Source organism: Sus scrofa, chromosome 17 (assembly GCF_054392235.1).
Source record: "Sus scrofa isolate SSC_HxYL_T2T_F1_AM1 chromosome 17, Sscrofa_HxYL_maternal_Yorkshire_Landrace_v2.0, whole genome shotgun sequence".
Taxonomy (NCBI): domain Eukaryota; kingdom Metazoa; phylum Chordata; class Mammalia; order Artiodactyla; family Suidae; genus Sus; species Sus scrofa.
Genome location: NC_139399.1, coordinates 67910858 through 67925774, shown reverse-complemented (window position 1 = coordinate 67925774; position 14917 = coordinate 67910858). Strand labels below are relative to the sequence as shown.

Genomic DNA, 14917 nt, shown 5'->3' with positions numbered 1-14917 from the left:
TCCTCTCTCCCTCCCCAACAATGGTGCCTTGCCTCTCCTGCAGACCCAGACCTCCTCCAGGGTTCCCTCTGCTGTGGCATTCTGCTCCCCAGCTGGTGGCACACCACTCCCTAGCCCCTCAGGCTGTCTCCACACAGCCATCCCTAGTCCTTTAGCCTGGAACTGACCTCTGGAGCCTGTGTCTCAGCGCCCAACCCCCACCCAAGTGTCTCAGGCTGTGGTGTCTGGGGCGGTTGTGCAGATGACCTGTGCAGCTCTCACTCAACTTTTCTCTCCTCAGTCCAGCTGCTGGGCTTTTCACTGTGATTTTGAGGCCCCTCTGTCTTGGCTGTTCTCCCTGTCAGTTAGGTGGCTTCCCAGCGTGTGGGTTCCTTTTCTCTTTCACAGCTCCTTCTCAAGAATGCTAGCCCTATCCTGATTCCCTTTCTCTCTCTTTTTTTCTTTTGTTCTACTCAGTTTTGTGGAGGGTTTCTTGCCCTTTCTGGAGGTTTAAGTTCTTCTTCCAGCATTCAGTAGATGTTTTGTGCAAATCGTTCTACAGATAAATGTATTTTTTTGATGTGTTTGTTGGAGAATGTGAGCAAGACATCTTACTCTTTCATGATCTTGATCCTTCTATGTTCCTGAGCCCTGCTCTTAAATTCAGTTTGGCATAAAGAATAGTCAATGCATTAGGAAAAAAGAGAAATGCACACACAGAAATGGGTGCATGTGAAGTTGGTAAAGGATGAATAAAGTCCATTGACTTTCCATGTCAGCATCCTCATCTTAACACTGAACCATAGTTTTTGCAAGATGTTACCACTCTGGGAAGCTATATATACAGGATTTCTCTGTATTTTTTCTTATGATTACATGTGAATCTACATTATTCCTAGAGATTAGCTGCCTGCAGTAGTGTTTAGTGTCAGAGAGTATCAGTTTAAATCCCACCCACCACCTACCATGTGTGTGATCTCTTACTTAACCTCCCAGAGCCTCAGACCTTCAGGTACACAATAAGGGTAAAGGTAGCTCCTATCTCAGAGGGTACTTTTCTGGTTTGCTTAGTTTTTATTTGCTTATGTTACCCAGGGTCAGTTTCTGTTGCTTACAACAACACCAGTTTGGCTTAAATATAGGATATTACTTTATAGTAGGACGTCAAGTGACCAAGATAATATATTTTATCATCTTGTTAAAGATATAAATGGCTAGTTTGCAGCAAGATAAATCTTTTTGCTGAAAAACTAGATAAAATACATACATAGAAAAGCTGAATTTTACAAAACTATGCTTTTTTTTTTCCAAGATTAGAGAGAGAACTACCAAAGACGGATGGCCAAAGGTCCTAGAGAAAAGTAAAACACATTTGGATGACTCCAATCTATCAAACTGCTTTTCCCATGAGGTTTTTGATAGCTTGCAAGGAGCATTCCCACAGGCTGAGAACATGAGCAGAAAGCCAAGCTGGAGGCAGGAGCTAGGAAGAGTGCCTGCTGGGAAATAACCTGGTGCTCAAGGAGACCAAGGCTCTCAGGACACACAGATCCCAGGCCTGGGTGAGAGGTCAGACACAGAGACACAAGTTCACATTCTGCTGTTTTCACCCAGAGATGTTTGCTGATTGCTAAGTGGGGAATCATAAAAGGCTAAGGAGACAAGCACAAAGCTCTTCTAGATGTCAAAGGAACAGCATCACTTTCAGCTCACAGTGCTAAGAAGACAAAACTGGAGCACAGGACTCCTTAGCAAAAGGGGCAAAGAGAGGAAGAGACTAAGTTTGGAGATGATAAAAGAAACTGACTGGTTTAAAATGTTCCTCCCCTAATACATCTTCCCATTACAAGCTAAAATAAAACAATATTCTGGAAGAATAGAGCATCATATAGAGGCTCTATTCCATCATTCAGACAAAAATTCCAAAAGTAGCATGCATACTATGAAATAAAATACAGGAAAAAAGCAGAAAATAGAAACAGATCTATGGATGACCCATATATTATCATCTTAAGCTATGGATTTTAAAATAACTCTGATTAACATGTTCAAGAACATAAATAACAAAATTTTTTTAAAAACTGAAAGGGAGAATTTTAGGAACAATTAGAATCTATAAATCTTTTGAAACTGGACATTCTAGAACTCAAAATGCAATCACTGAAATTACATATTCAAGAGATGAGTCCAAGTGCAGATGTGACACAGATGAAAAGAAAAGTGGACTGTGTAAGTGCATAGAAAATACCCAGGCTGAAGTTCTAATGAGGTAAAAGTGAATAGAAATTATATACATGATCATAAGATTAAGCATATGTGTAACTACAGTCCCAAAAGATATGAAGAAGAGAATGGGGGGGGAATGAAGCCCAATTTTATAAAATAATGGCCAAGAATGTTCCAAAACTGATTAAAAAATATAAAATCATATATTGAAAAATTTTATGAACCATTAGAATGTTAAATAAAAAGAAAGCCACATCCAGAGACATCTTAATGAAACCACTGAGAGTCTAAAACAAAGAGAGAAACTTAAAAGCAACCACAATAAACCACATTATTTCAAAGGAGTAACAATAAGACGGACAAGCAAGATTAATAAAAAGAAAGCCGTACCTAGGTTCTTAAAACAAAGAGAAAATCTGCCAGGAACTAGGAGGCATTGCCTTCAAGGAGCAAACAGTAAGAATGGCAGCTGACTTCTCAACAGAAACAATAGAATCCAGTAGAAAAAGGAATGATACCTGTAAAGTGGTTAAAGAAACTAATATCTAACCTAGAATTCTCTGCCCAGTGAAACTATCATTCAAAAGTGAGGATTAAATACTTTCCTAAACAAACAAAAATCAGCCTAAACTAAAATAAGATAGAGTATCTATAGGTTATCATAAAAATGACCCCGTTCAGAAGTACAGATTCAGGAACATAAATAAATGTGTAAATATATGGGTCAATCTCAAGAATTATTAAGGATACAGAATAGTAAAAATATTGTCTAGTTGTATTTAAAACATATTCAAAAATAAAATACACCAATAACATGAAAGGTGAGAGGTTAAATGGAGTAAAACTGTTCTATGGTAACCGAGCTATCCTGAAAGTGGGGAAGTGCTAATTATACTAGACAAATACACAGTAAGGACTCAGGGATACATGTTATAGCATCTAGTTAACTATTCAAACAATGACAAGCTAAGGAGAGGGTATATATAACAAAAAATATATGGATTAATACAAAAGAAAGCAGGAAAGCAGAGAAAATGAAACCTAGAAAGGTAAAAAAAAAAAAATGGAAGAGAAAGCAAAGAGTAAAATTGTAGGTATAAACTCAAATATGTCAGTACTTACATAAAATATAAATTGACTAAGTACTCCAGTTAAAAAATAATGTCTTATTGGATTTTTTTTAAAAAATCTGTACTGTGAAAGAGACTCACTCTCTACATAAGGATGCAAATAAGCTGAACATCAAAGCATGGAAAAACACACATACACACATTAATCAAAAGACTAGAGGTTTATCTACAAATATCATACAGTCAATTTCAAAGAAAGAAGCTCTATTAGAAATAGAGAGGGATTTCTTGCAGTGGTGAAAGAATCTATCAGGACGACATGACAATTGGAAATGTGCATGTACCTAATGAACACATATTCAAAACGTGTACAGCATACATTGATAGAAATAAAAAAGGAAACAGAAAATCTACAATCGTTTGGATAGGGTTAACACGCCTCTCTCAGTAACAGAATATGCAGACAAAATGCCAAAAAGGATATAAAACCTTTTTGCACTGTGATTAACAAACTTGAACCAATTTACATGAACAACATACCCAACAACTGCAGAATTTGCATACTTTCCAAATATCATGAAACATTTTTATACACACACACGCCCACACATACATGCAAACACAGAAACATATCACAATGTGTGGCATGCACCTGAGCCAGGCTTAGAAGACAATTTATGGTCTTAAATGTGCATGTAAGAAAGAAAAGAGCTGAAACATCAACAGCCCAAACCTCAAATTCTGTAGTCTGCAAAACTGTCCTTCAAAAGTGAAGGTGAAAGAAAGACTTTCTTAGTCAAACAAAATTGAGGGAATTTGTTGCCAGTAGACCTGTCTTGCAAGAGATGTTCAAGACCTTCTTTAGAGAAAAGCAAAATTATATAGATCAGAAATTCAGATCTACATAAAGGAAGCCCAGTGAAGAAGAAATGGATAAAAGTAAAATAAAAACCTTCATATTTCTTATTTTTAACTCATCCAACAGATAAGTTTGTTCAAAATAATAATAGCAACAATGTATTTGATTATACTTACATATGTATGCATTATATATACATAATACGTGAATGTATGCTCCTGTATGCTTAAATATGAGTGAAGTAAATGACAGCAGTGATACAAAGAATGAGAGGGAGAATTACATTTATTTTGTCATCATAATGTACTTTCACTATTCATGAAGTGACGTAACTTGAAACTGGACCTGTTTTAGTTGTAAATGTAAATGTATATTGCAAACTCTAGGGCAATCACTAACAAAATCAAAAAAGGAAGTATAACTAATATTTGAAGAAAGAGAGAAAATAGAATAATATAAAATGCTCATTTAAAACCACAAAAGACAGAAAAATAGTGCACGACAAAGATAGGAACAAAAAACAAGATAATAAATAGAAAACAGTAATGCGTATGGCAGATACTAATCCAACCATATCAGCCATCACTCTGAACACCAATGGTTTAAAAGACAGAGATTGTCAAAATGGATCAAAAAACAAGACCCAATATTGTGTTGTCTGCAAAAAAAATCCACTTTAGATATAAAGAAAAATACACCATGCTAATATTAATCAAATGAAAGCAAGAGCAACTATATTAATCGGACATAGCTGACTTCAAAGCAAGGAAGTTATCAGGACAACTTGATGGTGAAATGCTGAAAATTTGTCACCAAAACTAGAAACAAGAGAACGACAGTCATTATTCAAAATTGTATTGGAGGTCCCGACCAAGGAAGTAAAAATAAATATAATAACAATTGAAAAAGAAAAAGTAAATTCTCATAGTTATATGTAGAAAAGCCAAAAGAACACATAAGCTAGTAGAATTAATGAGAATTCAGTATCACTGCCACATACATGTTAATACACAAAAGCAACTGCATTTTATATGCCAGTAATAAGTACCTAGAATCTGAAAAGGAAAAAACTGGTAATATTTAAACTATAGATTGAAATAGGAGTAAATCTAACAAAAGGCGTATGTGATACCTATAGAGGAAAATAACAAAATTATAAAATTTTAAAAGCACTTGATAAATAGCATACATCAGGTTCATGAGTTTTAAGACTTGTTATTAGAAAGACGTCAATCCTCCAAAATTGACAGAGATCCTGTCCAATCTCATAAAAATCTCAGCATATTAAAAAAAAAAAAAAAAAAAAAAAGCCGACAAGCTGGTTTAAAAATGTATGTGGGGGAGTTCCCATTGCGGCTAAGCAATATCAAACCCAGCTAGTATCCATGAGGATGCACGTTCGATCGCTGGCCTCACTTAGCAGGTTAAAAGAGATCCAGTGTTGCCATGAGCTGTGGTGTCCGTCGCAGACATGGCTTGGATCCCGCACTGCTGTGGCTGTGGCTTAGGCTGGAGGCTACAGCTCTGATTACACCCCCGGCCTGGAGGCTTCCCTGTGCTGAGGGTGCAGACCAAAAAATTTTTTTTTAATTAAAAAAAAAAAAAGATGTTTGTGAGGAAAAAAGGAAAAGAAGTCTCGGGAACCTGGAGGCTCACAGAAGCAAAGGCAGGGACACTGTGATGCTAAGTAATTAAGAGAGTACAGCATTGCACGGGGATAGCCCAGGTCTACCACCTCGGCACTGCAGACACTGGGGAGGGGGTTGTCTATTATGGAACTGTCCTGGGTGATGTGGGATGTTCCCAAGCAGCCCTGGCCTCTAGTCCTTAGGTGCTGGCAGTACACAACACACACCAGACCACCTCCCACCCCCACCACCACCACCAACAAAACGTCTCCAGAAATTGCAAAATGCCCCTGAAGGGCGCACAATCACCCCCAGTTGAGAACTACTGGAATAGACAAATAGAGCTCATAAAATGTACATAGAGAATGAGAAACAGACCATATACACACGGTTCCTTGATTCATGACAAAGGCATTGCTTCATACTGTTGACAAAACTCAATTCCAAATGATCTGTAGATCTAATTGTTCAAAGTGAAAATTAAAACAAAATTTCTAGATGACAATACAGGAGAATATCTTCATGGCCTTGGGCTAGACAATGATTTCTTAAATAGGACACATAACAGCAAAAACCACGAAGAGGGAAAGATGATTTATTGGACTTTATTAAAGTAAGAACTTCTGTTCAGCAAATGACACATTATGGAGGAAAAAGGCAAACCACAATGCTGGAGAAGATATTTCTAATACAAATATCTGACAAGGACCATTGGCCAGAAGAAATACAGAACTCACACAGCAAGAAAGGCAGATAACCCAGTAGAAAAACTGGCAAAGGACTTGAGACATTTCTCAAAAAGAGAATATTCATGTGGCAATAAATGTAAGACAGGGACACTGCCTCATTAGTCACTAGAAAAATACAAATTAAAATCATATGAGATCCTACTGCAATTCTACTAAAATGGCTGAAATGGAAAAGTCAGACAAGGCCTGGTGTTGGTGAGGATTTGGAACTGAAACACCTGCATGATGCTGGTGGGGGTACATACAGGCACAAGCACTGTGGACCTGTGGACACTGTGGCAAAGCTCGTGAAAGGTGCACCTTCCTCGAGTTCTGCTGTAGGAGCTAGTTTGGTGACCCACCCGGATCACCTTTACAGGCCAGGGCACCCACTTCCAGCTTTGTTCCAGAGAACAACCACGCTGATGGGAGCTGCCGCAACTGGAAACACCCACAATGCTGGGCTTACCCCCAGGGGCGGGGGGTGGGGGGCGCACAGCCAGTGCCTGGCTAACTGAAAGTTACAAAACTCCTCAGGGGGTGACTCTGCAGTGCCCTTCAGCCCCAGAGCCCCATGGAATCAGGCTGCTGGGGACTCCAGCTGCAAGTGCAGGTTGGCTTGCCCCCCGCCCCCCACCCTCGCATCCTTACAGAGAGTGCACATTCTTAAATATTCAGTAATAAATCATATAAGTGCACTGCAGGTTTACTTCCTCACTCAGTCCCAAGAATTTTCCATCTCAATCACTCATCCAGCAGAGAGTCAATGAACACCAACTATGCACCAGGCACTGTTCTGAGCTCTGGGGAGGAAGCTGTGAATAAGACAGGCACGGCCCTGGCGCGAACAGAGCTTACAACCTCGGCAGGGCTCTTACCTGGAATCCATCACCTGTCTGTTCACCTGGGAGGCCCATAGAGCATAGAGAGAGGTGTTTATTCAAAAACACGTGTGCAAGGGAGTTCCTGTTGTGGCACAGTGGAAACTAATCTGACTAGGAACCATGAGGTTGCAGGTTCGATCCCTGGCCTCACTCAGTGGGTTAAGGATCTGGCATTGCCATGAGCTGTGGTGTTGGTAACAGAGGCTGCTCGGATCCTGCATTGCTGTGGCTGTGGTATAGGCCGGCAGCTGTATCTCCAGTTGGACCCTTAGCCTGGGAACCTCCATATGCCGCACATGCAGCCCTAAAAAGCAAAAAAATAAAAACATGTGTGCAAAGATAATCTTTGAGATAATAACTTGTGACAGAACAGAAACAGGAGCTGCTGGAAGACTGCCTTTCAGGTTCGTCTCCCCAAAATAACCTGCAATCACCCACCAAGATATCAGCAGTGAACACCACAGGCTGAAGAGGAGGAGGTCACCCCCCACGCCCCCTCAACCTCCAGAACTTTCGTGCCCTAAAGGGAGAGTAAATGGTCTCCAAAATGTGTATGCCTGAGTTTCTCTCCAGCCTGCTGGGATTCGGCCTCAAATTCATATTCGATTCAGTTGGAAGAAAAATTAAAAGTAGGACGTTTCTCAGATTCCCACCTCTGTGCATGGGTCCCCCCTGCACCCGGTGCAGCAGCAACAGCAGTTAGAGAGAGGAGGTAGGACAGGCAGGGAAGGACCCCCAACCCTCAGCTGAGAGGGAGACAGGGTGAGGGTGGCTGGGAGTGAGCGTGGGCACTTCCTGGGTTCTGAAAGTATTAGTCAATCTTACAATTGAACTTTTCTGACCTACAAAATTTCAGTTTCATAAAGATTCACCGAAAATTCACTCAGCGCTAAGCACATTCCCCTGTCCGTCAGCAGAGCCCTCCCTGCCTCTGAACCCCGACCACTTCCAAGAGGCTTCCTTCCTCTTGGAAACCCCTCAACGACCCTTGTGCAGGCTTCTCCAGGCCCAGGGGGTTGGGACAGCCTGACTTCCTCCCTGCATTCCCGATGGACACCCCGTAAGTGAGGGAGTGAGTCCCTCCAAACGACCAAATGCTGCCCAAACACCATGAGCACCGTGAACGAAGCACAGAGCAGTGTCTCATTTCATCAGACACGGCTCCAGCCCATCCGATGGGCATCTAAGTGAGGTCCCACCCAGAGCACGAGCAGCCCCAGTGCCCGGGAGAAGGTGCGCTGACCAGAGCAGAAAGTGCAGCCAACTTCCAGGCCCCTCCTCAAGAGATAAAAGTGTGTGTCTGTGCATCTAGAAGAGATGGGCATGGGAAGCTTAGACCGGGTAAAGAGGATGGCCCTCGCCACAGCTGGTGGGCCACACCCAAACCTCAAGGCCCAAAGAGAACAAAAAGGCACAAGAAGGGTGAACTCACTCTGTCTGCTGAGCTCAGACACCCATCTTCCTCCCGAACACCGGGGCTCCTGCTCCTCAGGCCTTCGGACTCCATGAGTTACAGCACAGGGTTTTCTGGCTCTGCAGCTTGCAGGTGGCAGACTGGGAGTTTTGACCTCCATTATCACAGGAGCCAATTCTTAAAGGAAATCTTTACACACACACACACATTAAAAATGAAGGTGTTTATGTATGCATATGTATGCGTGTGTAACACATCAGACGCATAAATGTGTATAACATATATGTCCTATTGGTTCTTTTTCTCTGGAGAAACGGAACAGCCATACAGTAGCCCTAATACACAGGGCTATTAATTAGGATGATCTAAATAAGTCCTTTGCCCTACTTCCCCTGTAGTTGAAAAGTCAAAATGTATATTCATTAAAATTAGGTTCTCTGGGTGCCTCCCGCCGTGTTGATGTCAGGGGGATTTATCTATACTTCCTGATGCTTGAATAAAATCATTTTAATCACAGATTTTGCATATCTCTCTTAAGGAAGACTAACTTAATGCTCATGCAATTCAAATCGCTATTCAGCTGTGTGCAATTTCAGTGACAACTGTCCCCCTTTGCGCCTTCGTGCATCACTAACCACAGGTTGCGGCATGAGGCCAACAGAGGGAAGGCGATCCTCCAAAGGGGCAAGTGTGGGACCCTCACAGCAGCCAGCTGAGTGCAACACAGGGGGCCTTGTTCGCCAGGTGTGCATTACCCCAACCCTGGTGCCAGGCTGCAGGGAGAAGAGAGAGGCATCCTAAAAAACCCCCCAACTCCTCTGTTGGAACATTAGCCCTCTCAAACATCCCAGCCCACTCACCTCCAGCTCCTGCCCTCGCCCGTAGCACCAATGTCTTCATCAGCCAATCCCTTCCACAAGGCAGATGGGGGCATCATCTAAAAGGACAGCACAAACCGGTTTCAGAGGAAACGTGAAAATCTTGCAAATGATGCAGGATTTTACGAAGTCGATAATGTGATTTTAGAAAACACAGACTCTCTTGCAGAGGCAATCACAAATGAGGACATGGCAGAGTCAAGAACTGAAAAGAACATTTACAAGAATGATGACAACACAGATATTGTAAAGGAAAAATTATTTGAATTAGGAAATGTTCTTGGCAGAGCGGTCACAGCGACTTTATAATGGGCAATTAAAACAACGCACATGTCTATCAGGAAGGGAATGGGTAAATGAATTGTGGTATATTCATAGTATGAAATAGTACACGGTAATAACCAAGAGTGAACTGCAAAGAAGAGCAATTTGTACGAACATCACAGATGCTGTGTTTAGTGAAAAGCCAGATGCAAAATAACACATAATGGTAATTCCATTTACATGAAGTTCCGGAGCAGGATATCTTACCTACGGTCAGGGAAGTCCTCAGTGGGGAGGAGCTGCTGACTGTGAACCAGCACAAGACACAACTCCGGGATGACGGAAAGGTTCTACATCCATAACTGGATGTTGCCAGATATAAAAAGGGTCACCGAGCTGCATTCTTAAGATGTTTACACTTGACAATAAATTACACCTTAACTAAACATTTTAAGTGTATTCTTGTGTAAGTGATGAAACCCTTGAATGGCTCTTCAAAAATGTCCTTTTGGTTCTATGAAAGCAAGCATAAAATGAGGGCTAGCTTATTGTACTGTCATGCAACCTTGTTAGGAAAATTATACACACACACACACACAAAATGCAATGCCTGTCACTCACAAAAAGACAATTATTGTCTGATGACACCACTTATATGAGGTACCCAGAGCAGCCAAATTGACAGATGGAAGGCTGGGGGAGGGGAAGCATGAGGGCTTAGGGTTTAATGGGGACAGAGCTGCAGTTTGGGAAGATGGAAAGAGTTCTGGAGATAGATGGTGGTGATGGCAACACAACAACATGAATGCCAATGTCCAGTTACTGCCACTAAACAGTACACTGAAAAATGGTTAAAATGGTAAATTTTGTGTTATATATATTTTGCCACAATAAAAATTTGAGAAAAATCAACATCTGACTCTTTTTCCATTTTAAAATTAAAGTTGTGATTATTACCTAAAGAGTAAAGGTAAGATAAAATTATTTTCATAATTTTCACTTCATTATTTTAAGATGAAGTTTCAATCAAGTTATTGTTTTTAGTTTTTTTTAGAAACACTTAATAACAAAAATCCACAACCCACTGTTAATGAAGTCACTTATGAGGTCTTTTGCCAAAGGCCAAGTATCCTAGGATTACAAGGACCTGCAGGGACAGGAGCCAGAGTCTAAGGGACCTGCCAAGTTAATTCAAATTTGTTTTTCTTAAAATATATTTTAAACATCCCCTCCAACTTGTATAATAAAGAGCAATATGCCTTCTTACAGGTCACATATAACAAATTAGAACACAGGCTAGACTGTGTGCAGACACTGGAATAAAGTTCCCCCCAATTTCTATGCGAGATTTAATCTCTTTAAACATGTCTCACTCGTTAAGAAGGCTAAAGCCCTGCATTGGGCATTCTGAAGAGTCAATGATTTTTTTTTTAATTTATTTGATTGAAGTACAGCTTATTTACAATGTGTTAATTTTTGCTGTACAATGTGATTCAATTATACATAAACATATTCTTTTTTATTATGGTTTATCACAGGAGACTGGCTATAGTTCCAGTAGGTCCTCATTGTTTACCCACCCTATATGTATAGTCTGCATTTGCTAATCCCAAACTCCCAATCCATCCCGCCCTCACTCCCCCTTGACAACCACGAGTTTGTTTTCTGTTTGTGAGTCTGTTTCTGTTTTGTAGATAAGTTCACTTGTGTCATATTTTAGATTCCACATACAAGTGATATCATATGATATTTGTCTTTGACCTACTTCACTTAGTATGATAATCTCTAAATCCATCCATGTTGCTGCAAATGGCATTATTCATTCTTTTTTATGGCAGAGTAATAGTCCACTGTGTGTGTGTGTATACCACAGAAGATTCAATGATTTTTTTCATTGTACTTACAAAAAATCATAAAAGTGAGTGCACTGGACATCCTTTCTCAATCACATTCAGGAAATACTAGGCAGCACCTTGCAGGGCATATGCCAGTACTGTGTAGAAGTATATCTAAGAGTGTGAAACACTGTACAGCTAAGCTGTAGGTAAAACCGCTATGATGCTCATAACCTCGACAGTAGCTAAAATCTGTAGCGTGGCCACTCTGTGCCAGTCCCATTCTGAGCATATTATTTTCATTATCTCACCTAAATCCCCAAAACAATCTCACGAGGCAGACGGTCTTATTATCCCATTTTACGAAGAGAGAAACTGAGGAGGTGAGGAGGGATGAAGTAACTCCCTCAAGACCACACAGCTGCTTAGCAGGGGGGCAGACTGGTCTAAACCACTACACTATGCCACTCTGAAAGAGATGTCATCTTGAGGTCAAATCATAGTACAGGTATTTTAGCACTTGCAATTTTAGGGTGCTCCTCGAAAAGGAATGTGAGCTGGTACTTGCTATTGTTGGCAAGGCTGGCATCATGGAGTGGCAAGGCTGGCACAGCCACAGTGGACTCCCCACCCTGGTTTACTTCTCTGCTGTCACCACTTGATAATCTTAACTTCTGCACAAGGGTCCACCTCTGACTTTGCACTGGGCTCCACAAAGCATGTACCCATCTTGCTTACTGGTAATTCATATGTGAAATTACTTCCTACGGCCCCTCTTCTCATCTCATTGGTTAGTTTAATTAAAGAGACAGAAAGGTGAGGGACTGAAAGCATTTACAATTCAGGGTGATCCACCTGTGAGACTCAAAAGTCTTAACATCCTGCAACCACCACAAAGCTCAAAAGGAAATGTGACAGTGAGGCTGAGATAAGATTCGAACGCCTTCTGCGACCTTCCAGATCGGCCCTGGGCGGCACCCACACCCACTTCCCTTCCTCCGTGTGTCCCCAGGGTGCTCTAGTCTGCCACCCTGCTCCTGGTCTGCCTGCGGCTCTTTGGAAGAGGCCGCCGGGAAGACGTGACCACCAGCTGACCCTCGAGGGACATGTGGGGGCTCCTCGCCCCGCCCCCACCCTCGTCCTTGGCAAGTGGGTGCCGCCCGCCAGGCCCACAGCGGGAGCTATGTCCAAGGACGCAGCACTGTGTGGACCCTGGACTGACTGACTGCACCCTGCTAAGGCCACTATATACACTTTGAGATTCTGGCACACGGGGCGCAGAAATCTATTCCTCCCGCTCCCAAGACAAGCCCTAAGCCCCCTTGCTTGTTAAACCAGCCACCTACCTCATCCACACCGCAGCCTGCCTTCGGGCGTCCGGCTGCTCCGAGCGTGGGGCCCCCGCTTCCAACTTCCCGCGGGAACTCACGGGGCTTCCAACCAACAGGTCTGCCCACTCCTGAGACAGAGCGGGGGATGAGCCAATCAGTGCAGCGCATTCCTGGGCGCGTGATCCAGCTCAGCCAATTAGAGTGACTCTCGCCCTTTGGCGCGATCCTGCTATCTCAGATGGACAGGAGCCTGTGAGGCGCTGAGGAGGCGCGCCCGCCCGGCAGTCCACAGAGGACCTGCCGAGGTAGCCCTGGAGACACCTGCAGGCGCTGAATTTAAGACACCGCAGCCCTGGGCAAACGGCCCCTGCCCCAGCCCCCAAGTTCCTCCTCCCCCGGAGGGCCCCCAGCCCCCGCACGGCCTGCCTGGCCCTGTGACGCCGTCGTCGCTGCGGCGCCTCTTCCGGGAGGTGAGGACCGAGCAAAGGTAAACCACCTCCTGACTCTGAATACCGACTGTAGGTTGAGGTGACGGCGCTTTCCGGAGAGTGGCGGAACAGAGCACGGGAGGCGGGCGGGTTTCGGCTCTCGCGTGCCGTCCTGATGGGACCCGCAGGGGAATTTCGGCCGCGCAGGGCGGTGTTTTCTTGGCGTCGTGGAGGTCACTCCGGAGAAACCCTGAGTCAAGCCGACGGACGGGCTGAGCCTGTGGTGCGTGGTCCCCGGGCCGGCTGCACAGCGCCGCGGGTGCTCTTGGGAAGGACACCAGGGCCGGAGGGCGTGCGCCGGCCTCGGTGGTGGTCAGCACATTTGATCCTTGAAAATGGGGCAGAAATAGACAAATCTGTTAACCTCAGCTGCTTTTGAAGGGAAAGGGGGTGCCTTGCTGCCTGCTGGGTCTGGATGGATTCGGTCCCGGGTCCCAGAGTGGTCGTTTTCGAGGGCCCGATGCTCAGGACCCGTCTGAGGCAGGGGCGAGAAATAGGGGGGCAGTCAGAGGGTCCCAGGCGGAGGGATGGGTGGGGGTGGGGTCAGAGTATTGTAAGAGCTGTGTTACCTACTCTTCCCCTGGAGTTGTTTCTTAATCGTTCACCGTATTCTAATGCAAGTTGTTTTTTCCCCATTCTCAACCACTCTCCCCTTCAGCTTAAAAAGAGAGAAGGCTTTGCTGTAGTCACATATATTATGCGTGAATAGGATCCATTTATGGGACTAGTAAAAGCAGTTAATTTTTTCCATCAGAATCAACATGGAGCAAAACAGCCCACATTCCAGAAAGGCCCCCAGGATGCAAGGGCACCAAGAGGAGGAGCCCTCAGGGTTGACCCACCCACTCACCACCCTCCAACCCGGGGAGGACAGGAGGATTTTTCTTCTTTTGCAGAGTATTCGATGGGGCTGGCACTGACCTTGCCCACATCTCAGAAGACTGGGAAGTCCCAGCCAACATCAGGAACACAATAGTGAAAAGTGCCGTAATAATAGCAAAATAATGCTGAGAATTATTCAGTAATTTCCAACTGCAATAGCTCTTCCTTCAGAATTGCTTAAGATTGGCGTTTGTTTTGCTCAAGAGAGAACATTCCTTATTAGGGCAAAGTGAAAGGAAAGCAGCAATGCCCAAAAAGAGACAGAAAATGAAAAACAACAAGCTTCTGCTGGTGAAGAGAAGGCAGTTTCTCTCTGCTGGTTCAAGAACAACTAGGCTGTATGGAGTACTCCATAAACAGCTGACTGTGGACTCATGTGTTTTATCCCCTCATTACAACATCAGTGTGTGCTGCTGAAAATGGCCAATTCTCTAGCAAAGAATCATTCCCC

At 43.4% G+C, this 14917-nt stretch overlaps 2 long non-coding RNA genes across 10 annotated transcripts in view; one reads left to right on the top strand and one right to left on the bottom strand.

The window, feature by feature from the left end:
- LOC102161661 (uncharacterized) overlaps nucleotides 1-13174 on the bottom strand; it is a 509074-nt gene extending 495900 nt beyond the window's left edge. For all 9 annotated transcript variants that reach the window (XR_014832667.1, XR_014832665.1, XR_014832663.1 and 6 more), the window contains exons 1-3: nucleotides 13112-13174; nucleotides 9649-9725; nucleotides 8807-8977 (exon numbers count right to left, since the gene is read on the bottom strand). This is a non-coding gene — a long non-coding RNA (uncharacterized LOC102161661). The remainder of the gene's footprint in view (nucleotides 1-8806; nucleotides 8978-9648; nucleotides 9726-13111) is intronic.
- Nucleotides 13175-13318: 144 nt separating this feature from the next.
- Nucleotides 13319-14917, top strand: part of LOC146395415 (uncharacterized) — an 86998-nt gene continuing 85399 nt past the window's right edge. The window contains exon 1 of the long non-coding RNA XR_014832660.1: nucleotides 13319-13566. This is a non-coding gene — a long non-coding RNA (uncharacterized LOC146395415). The remainder of the gene's footprint in view (nucleotides 13567-14917) is intronic.